Source organism: Ornithorhynchus anatinus, chromosome X1, assembly GCF_004115215.2.
Source record: "Ornithorhynchus anatinus isolate Pmale09 chromosome X1, mOrnAna1.pri.v4, whole genome shotgun sequence".
NCBI classification, from domain to species: Eukaryota; Metazoa; Chordata; class Mammalia; order Monotremata; family Ornithorhynchidae; genus Ornithorhynchus; species Ornithorhynchus anatinus.
Genome location: NC_041749.1, coordinates 55,028,313 through 55,036,233, shown reverse-complemented (window position 1 = coordinate 55,036,233; position 7,921 = coordinate 55,028,313).

Genomic DNA, 7,921 nt, shown 5'->3' with positions numbered 1-7,921 from the left:
TTGTATATATTATTTATTAGCCTAATTATTTTTGTTAATGAGGTTTATATCCCCTTGATTCTATTTATCTTGATGATGTTGTTTGGTTCTGTTTTGCTTTGCTGTCTATCTCCCCCGTTTAGACTGTGAGCCCGTCATTGGGCAGGGATTGTCTCTATCTGTTGCCAAATTGTACATTCCAAGCACTTAGTACAGAGCTTTGCACATAGTAAATGTTCAATAAATACTATTGAATTAATGAATGAAGTATAGACTGAAGTAGGAGAGACAGGAGGATGGGAGATCAGAGAGGAGGCTGATGCAATAATCCAGTCGGGACAGGGCCTACTCTTTACTGACCTGTTCAGCAACTAATTGATTAATATGAGGCATGAGTTGAAACTCAGCAATTCTCCATTAGTGAGGCTAAATTGGCTTGAAATTGAATTGGGAATCTTCAGGTTGAGGAAACATGATTCGTCTGCCTTTATGTGGTGCTCTCAGGTTAAACAGGGGCATGAAAGCTGGCATTCTTCTGCTTCAGAATAGTTCTAAGCTTCTAGACTAACTAGGAGGATGAAAAGCTTATAGTGAGAAATGCTCCCATATAGTTCTCTTTGTTCAGCCTCTAAAGAAGGGAAAACCTAATTTATTAATTGAGGAGCCTATTTTACAGGGGCTAAGCTGTATAAAAAATAAAACATTTCCCACATGCAAAAAGTGAGTGAATGCCTGGGAACAGGGCAGTTAGTGTCTCTATTCCCATTTGATAATGGAGAATAGGAATATTTGGAAAATGTCTACAAAACTAAGGGTGCAAAACAGTGACTGGGTCCTCAGAGCAACTTAAATCGATACTTTAGACTGGGCCTGGTAGAACCTGCCAGGGTATAACCCGGATGCTTTTGAGTGCTGAGCTTGGCAAGTTTCTGGTGAGGCATGGGTGCCTCAGCAGGGAGTTGTAGTGACACTTCAGCTAGGCCCCTACCTGAGTTCCAGTCTGTCCATTTGATGCCATCTGTAGAGGATTCTTTTTGATGATATTTGTTAAGTGCTTACTATGTGCCAGGGGTAAATAGCAGATCAGGTTGGAAACGGTCCCTGCCCTTCATGGTATAGTCACTTCACTTCTCTGTACTTCAGTGTCCACATCTGCAAAATGGGGGTTCAATACCTGTCTTCTCTCCTACTTAGAATGTGAGCACCATGGGGGATCTGATTATCTTTTATTTACCCCACCACTTAATGCAGTTTTTCATACATATTAAGCCCTTAAAAAACACCACAATAATAATAATAATAATTAGTAATAGTAGCAGTAGTGAGCGCTTAACAAATACCATAAAAAGTAAATATGGGTAACAAATGATAAGAGAGATGGAAGAGGGGAGAGGTTGGAGGCAAGGGCACAACAGAGGAAGCTCATCTAGAAATCCAGACAAAGGAGTTCAAGGTGATTCCAGGGTTCAATCATTCATTCATTCATTCAATTGTATTTATTGAGGCTTTACTGTGTGCAGAGCATTGTACTAAGCCCTTGGGAGAGTATATTATAACAATAAAAAGACACGTTCCCTGCCCACAAAGAGTTTCAGGGTTCTGAGATAGTGAGGATGGCAGAGTGGGCAACAGTGATGGGGAAGTTGGGAGGAAGAACCAGTTTGTCTTGTCTTGTCTTATGCTTTCGAGTCTTCTTTGACCCATAGCAACTTCATGGACACATCTCTCCCATAACACCCCACCTCCATTTGCATTTGTTCTGTAGTGGTATCCACAGAGTTTTCCTGGTAAATATACACAAGTGGTTTACCACTGCCTCCTTCTGCACAATAAACTTGAGTCTCTGCCCTAGACTGTCTCCCATGCTGCTTCTGCCCAGCACAGGTGAGTTTTGACTTGTAGCAGATTGGCTTCCACTCGCTAGCCCTGTCCAAGCTAGGAATGGAATGGGTATGCCTATGCTTGACTCTCTCTCCTATAGTCGAGACTGGTAGATCACACTCCCAGGTGCAATCCTGAAAGGAGAAAGAACCAGTTTAGAAAGGAATATTGCAATGCTGGGGGGAGCCCCTGGTGCTGAGAGGCCCAGGAGGCCAAGAAGGAGGGGTAAGATGGATTCCACATGTAAGAGCTCTGGCCTGGTGCAACTGACAAAGCAGACTGTGCCCTCTGAGGTACTATCTAATCTGAAAGCCTGAAGTGGGAAGGCCAACCCCTTCTCTTCAGTAATCATCGCCATTTTAGAACTTGTTTCTTGGTTTATGGTACTTATTAAGAGTGTACCATATGTCAAACACTGTTCTAGGTAATAATAATAAGAATAATTATGGTATTTGTTAAGCGTAGTACTATGTGCCAGGCATTATACTAAGCGCTGGAGTGGGTACAAGCAAATCAGACTGGACACGGTCCTAGTCCCACTTGGGGCTCACAGTCTCAATCCCCATTTCACAGATGAGATAACTGAGGCCAAGAGAAGTGAAATGACTTGCCCAAGGTCCTGCAGCAAGCAATTGGCAGAGCTGGGATTAGAACTCAAGTGCTCTGGCTTCCCAGGCCTGTGCTCTTTCCACTAAGCCATGACACTTGGTAAATCAAGTGTGTGCCAAGCACTGTGGTAGATTCAAGTTAATTAGGATGGGCACAGCCACTGTCCCACAGGGACTCACAGTCTAAGTAGGTGGGAGTAGGATGAATCCCCCATTTTAAGGATGAGGAAACTGAGGCACAGATAAGTGAAATGACTTGCCCAAAGTCACACAACGGTCATGTGGTGGAACTGAGATTAGAATTTACAACCTCTGGCTTCCAGGCCCATGCTCTCTCCACTAGGCCACACTGCTTCCCTTTAAGCTGGACATACTAACCTGAGGCAGGGGCTCTCTCTGGAGTGGAGATCACTCTGTTGGAAGCGTCAGTTTGATCATTTAAGGAGGGTTGTTTGGGGATTGAGGCTATGTGGGGCATGATGAGTTGAGAAAATTGGGTACGGTCAAAAGATCAGACATCTCTATCTGGGAATGGTACAGATTTATGGGAGGGAGGTGTTGGGGAGAGGAGGCAAGAGAGGAGGTTGTGGTTGGATAGAGGGATTTTAGAGTTGGTGAGGGTAGAGATTGTGCAGTGGTTAGAGAGGTTGAGATCGAGTCTCTGTCCAAGTTGGAGAGTGGGTGAAGTGGGGTACAGCAAGAGGGCAGCAGAGTTGAGGAAGGTGGTCAGCAACAGGGTCATCAGGAACATCTGTGTAGATACTGAAGTCCCCAAGGATCAATGTGGACAGAGAGAAAGAGAGAGAGAAGGAATGTGAGAAAGGCTTCAAAGTGGTTAAAGAAGTTGGAAGTGGGATCTGGTGGAGTGAGGGGGGGCAGGTAAATGTGAGTTACTAGAATCTGGAGTGGGTGGTAGAGACAGATTAAATGGGCTTCAAAGGAAGGGAAAGAAAGTAATGGGGAAAGTGGGATGGTGCGAAAGCAGCATTGGGACCCAAGAAGGAAGCCAAGACCTCCTCCTTTCCCAGTGAGTCTGGGGGAGTGACAGAAGATGAGACCCCCTCTGGAAAGAGCAGAAGGGGAGACCGTGTCATCTGGGAAGAGCCAGGTTCCAAAGATATCGAAGAGGAGGAGTGACTTGAAAAGAACAGGCAAGGATGAAGGGAAGCTTCCCCATGATGGAGCAGGTGTTCCCCAGATCACCCATGGCTGAAACTGTGGGTATGGCTATGTGTGTGAGGGAGAGGGAATGATGGGGTAGGGGACAGCGTTGAGGGTTGGGTGGGTTTGGTCGAGGGTGAGTTGACATGGACTGATGTGTGGGGAGGGAGACGAGAGATGAAGCTGGGACAGGATTACAGGGATGGGGAAAGGGGACGGCTCAAGGGGTAGGGAAGAATTAGGTGGTGGAGGGATCAAGGGAGGTGAGATGGGAGGTGACTTCTGGGATGGGCTGATGGGGAAGTGGTTGAAGGGCCATGGTGGGTTGGTGAGGTAAAGGACAGCAATAACAACTTAATCCGGTGATACTCAGAGGAGATGGTTGTCCTTGGGTTGTTGAGACCGAGAAGGCCAGGGACTAGGAAAACTGAATAGATGGTTGAATTGTCCTTGGGTCTTAGAGAGTGATGGTTCCAGTGTTCAGGGGAACCCCATGTAGACTGTAAACTAATTGTGGGTATGGAATGTGACTGCTTATTATTGTTTTATTGTGCTCTCCCAAGCGCTTAGTACAGTGCTCTGCACGTAGTAAGTGTTCAATAAATACGATTGAATGAATGAATAGTTGAATTCAATATTCATTATTGAATAGTTGAATTCAACTATTCATTTCTACATCAAGGTCACGAAACCCTCTCATGTGATTGCGAGATCAGAGTCGTTTCTCTGGCAAAAATCCGTAACAGTTTTGACCACCACGAAGGGACCTTGTGCTCAGAATTGGACAGACCAGGTCGAGAATCTCCGGGAACCAGGTGCCCAAGCACGCTCAAAGGAAAACTGTAAGTAAGCCCGCTTTTAGGGTCCGGACACCCCTTCCTTGAGATCTCTTGAGCCTAATTTGGAGCACCCGCGGGTTGAGCGGATAAGCGGCTAGGATTCTCTCTGTGTCTCACAGAGAAGGGACTCTCTGCACGGTTCCTGCAGAAAGGGGACTTCTCCGGGTTTGGAGAAGGGGATCATCCTAGGAGATGTCCTAGGGGGCTCTGGGAGACGTCCCAGAGGGTCTTTCCTGGTTGAAGGAAAGGGGCTTCCCGGTACAGGGAAGGTTGGGGTCTCGTCTGCTTAGAGATGACTCCTCTATTCAAAAGTTCTCCAATCCTGGGATCAAGGTCCTCTTCTGTTAAAAAAAAAAAAAAGAGAAAGAGAAAGTAATGACGAAAAAGCAATTGAGATGGTGCCATGGCTCTTGGACAAATTTAACTGATCGGCAGGGTCTCAATTTTTGGCCAGAAGGGGGTACTTTTGATCCTACGGCCCTGCAGACTTTACGTGAAATTCTGATCTACTTAAGCCCTGATGAGCTATGTTCATTGGTATTGTTAAGCAAAATTGCCTGAGGTTAAGCAAAATTGCCCGAGGGATTGCCGGCGCCCATGAAAACTCAAGATACCCCCCCCCCACCTACTAAAATTAATGCGAACGCGCCAGAGTAGGCAGATGCTGAGCGTCCCTTGATAGACCCAAGTTGTGGTCAGTCCTCGGCAGTCCCGATAAAACCCCGGGACTGCCCAGCCCACGGACCTTCCATATATCCACCTCTGCCGGTCTCCCCTCCCCCGCTACCGCCAGTTTATGGTACCCTTTCACCCTCCCGGCAGATACCGTCCTTCTACCCCATTGTAAACTTCAGGCCCCGCTTAAATGTGAGGAGAAGGGAATCACGCTAACTATTGGGAGTCTCCTTGGTAGATCAGACCTGCTGAGTCCAAAGAGGTATGGCTCCCTGATGGTAGTTGCTGAAGTCCCCGTGGAAACTGATGACCCTGTTTTGCTTACTTTGCTACCAAGCCTTTGGAGCTCTCAGACGTGGGTTTCCTCTGGGGAACTGAACCGGTTAAGATCAATACCTGCTCCACAAATTTCCTCCCTGTGTCCGGCCATATCCTATGTCACCTGAGGGCCATGCAGGGTTGTACCCAATTATCTCTTGTTGAATGCATTTCTCCCTGCAGTACTCCAGTGTTGCCAATACTTAAGCCAGGGAACCCCCTGACTTACCATTTCGTACAGGACCTGCGGGTCATTAATGCTTATGTCACCCCATTCATGCGGTGGTTACTGACGATTCTGTTTTTAGGGCCGGATCTCTCCCTTCCTCGTACTGCTCAGGTGGCTGAGCTCGAGTCTTTGATTCAGACCTTTCACCTGGCTAAGGGATTGCGCGCTAATATCTACACGGATTCCAAGTACGGCTTTGGCATTTGCCACGCGACCGGTGCCTTGTGGCAGAACCGAGGTTTCTTGACCTCTGGAGGAAAGCTGGTAGCGAATGGTGAGCGAGTAACCCACCTTTTAGCTGCCATCAGACTTCCCACTCCTCTCGCTGTTATCCACGTAAGAGCGCACACCCGGGGAAAGGACAGGGTTAGTCTGGGAAACCATAAAGCTGACCAAGCCTCTCGCTGGGCTACGCGACACGTTCCTGACCCTCCTCTGGAGGCCCTCAACACCCCCTCAGCCTGGTTTTCTGATTACAGAGAAGGAGCGATCCGAATGGCCCACTAAATATGAGGCTGTTGAGCTTAATGGGTTTTTCTGGGTTCTGGATGGCCGCCCAATACTTCCTGCAAGTGCACTTAGAGTCGTTTGTCTACAGACTCATCAGAATACCTACTATGGAGCCGGTGCCCTGGCTGCCACAATTTTACGTCACTGGTCTGCTCCTGGTATCCATCCTGTGGCCAAGCGAGTGACGATGGCCTGCCCCATCTGCCAGAGCTTTAAAGCCAACCGACCTAGGGCCCTTCCCCAGGGTGGCCAACCTTGGGTTTACCACCCCTTTGAGGGGCTCCAGATCGATTACATTACTCTTCCTAGGGCTGAAGAGTACCGTTATGTTCTGACTGTCATCGACCACCTTACAAGTTGATTAGAGGCCTACTCCGTCCCGGCACGCAACTGCTGCGTTCGTTGCTAAGGTGTTGTTATGGTGTTCTGTGCTTTGGACCCCCTTCCATCATTGATTCAGATCACGGTTCTGAGTCCATTTTGTCTGAGGTCTATCACTGTCTAGGTATTGAGAGGAGCCTGAACGCGCCCTACCATCCCCAGAGCTCAGGAAAAGTTGAGAGGGCTAATCGGGAGTTGAAAACTACATTAGGGAAATTGTGTATGGATACATTTAAAGTGGCCTTAGGTCCTCCCCGTTGCACTGTAATGATTGTGTTCCCGTCCTCTAGGGGACTTGAAGGTCTCCCCGTATGAGCTATTGTTTGGTCACCTCCCTTTTGCTGGGGAGGTCCCAAGACTGGATCAATCTATCACTCTCATGGGAGGTGATGAAACTAAGTACTTTGCCAGTACTTAGTCTCCCTGCAGCTGGAATTGAACACCCTCCAACAAGACACCATCAGCTGCCAAGCAGTACCCTTAGACGGTCAAGCCAGTGGTTGTGGATGGTTCTCCTAGTGAGTGACCTGCGGATGGTGGAACTGACCCCATGGAGAAGCAAGAAACCCACACTCCAATTCCTTCCCTAACAACTCAGATGGTCCTCGACTGAATGGATGGACAATCTCGTGAGACTCAGGAGGCCTTTGGCCACCATTATCGGAATGATCTGTGATCCTGTGGTGGTTAGCACACCTAGGATCAAAGCGGGGATTGTACTGGATGATTTACCATCCGGAGAAGCAGTGTGGCTCAGTGAAAAGAGCATGGGCTTCGGAATCAGAGGTCATGGGTTCGACTCCCGGCTCTGCCACTTGTCAGCTGTGTGACTGTGGGCAAGTCACTTAACTTCTCTGTGCCTCAGTTACCTAATCTGTAAAATGGGGATTATCTGTGAGCCTCACGTGGGACAAACTGATTACCCCGTATCTACCTCAGCGCTTAGAACAGTGCTCTGTACATAGTAAGCGCCTAACAAATACCAACTTTTTTTTTTTTTTGGTCTCTGATCTGTCTCCTTCCCATATTGTGCTAGACATCCTGTCTCCATGTAATCTCCTTCCTGTGGAAGATCAATCAGTTGAATTTGGGTAACGATGTGTCAATTACATTACCACTACTAAGAACTTGTTCTGAATGGAGGGTGGAGTTCCGGCCAACGCAAGGGGGTTGGGTGGGATTTGGGGTGCCTACTGGAAGAGTTGTGGTCGAGTGGAATGCGGAAATGCTTGCAAATAAAGGTATCGGGTTCGGGATGGGTGGTGGCTGTTCGTCACTGGTACCCCACGGGGGTGAACGGGTGGGCAGCCACTTTCCTCCCTTTCCTGCTCTCTCGGCTC